We start from the raw sequence: 747 nt of genomic DNA, 5'->3' as shown, positions 1-747 counted from the left end.
AAGCAAGGAAAAGACTTAAGACACTCAGAGAGGAGCTGGAAAAGAGGAACAGTGGTACGATTGAAGAGCTGGAGAAGCGGGCTGGAAGTACCATCGCCAAGCTGCAGAAAAAGTTGGCACRTTACAAGAAGAAAAATGCACGGCTWCAGGCAGAACTAGATGCGGCTGTTCGGCGCACACAGCCTACTCCATCGGAGTAGRACAGGTTCTATCGCATACTTTTGTCTCCATATTTTGTTTATTTGAGTTGGGAATCGTTTTTACTTGTTTATTAGCTTTATTTTCCTGCATAATCACTCCGGATAAGACTTATGCACATGAGTTCATAGCTTGAGTAATTTTGAGGATTCTTGGACATTCACCCGAATCATTTGATGAAAAACTAAAACTAGCCAACCACTTTTTGGGACAAAATTTTGATCACACAMCTCACAATCGGACATGATTTAGGCCTTCTTTTCTATACTCATATTCGGCCTTTTTGCACCCTTCAMAACACTCTYTACCCCACAAAGCTCCAATGAGGACATTGTATATTTCAAGTTTGGGGGAAGCATTTATATGAGGCTATGTATCAATACCATAGAGCAAAGCTCTAATTTGACTCCTCATCATCATAAGGGTTTAGGTAAACACAATAAAAGTCCCACAGGGGCTATGTGTTTCAAATTAGCACAATAAAAGTCCCATAGGGGCTATGTGCACACTCCAAGCAAAAGAGGCCAAAGTGCCCAAAAATTTGAAAAA

Source organism: Cynara cardunculus, assembly GCF_001531365.2.
Source record: "Cynara cardunculus var. scolymus isolate 2C chromosome LG 13, CcrdV1, whole genome shotgun sequence".
Taxonomy (NCBI): Eukaryota; Viridiplantae; Streptophyta; class Magnoliopsida; order Asterales; family Asteraceae; genus Cynara; species Cynara cardunculus.
Note: the sequence above shows the minus strand (reverse complement) of the source record.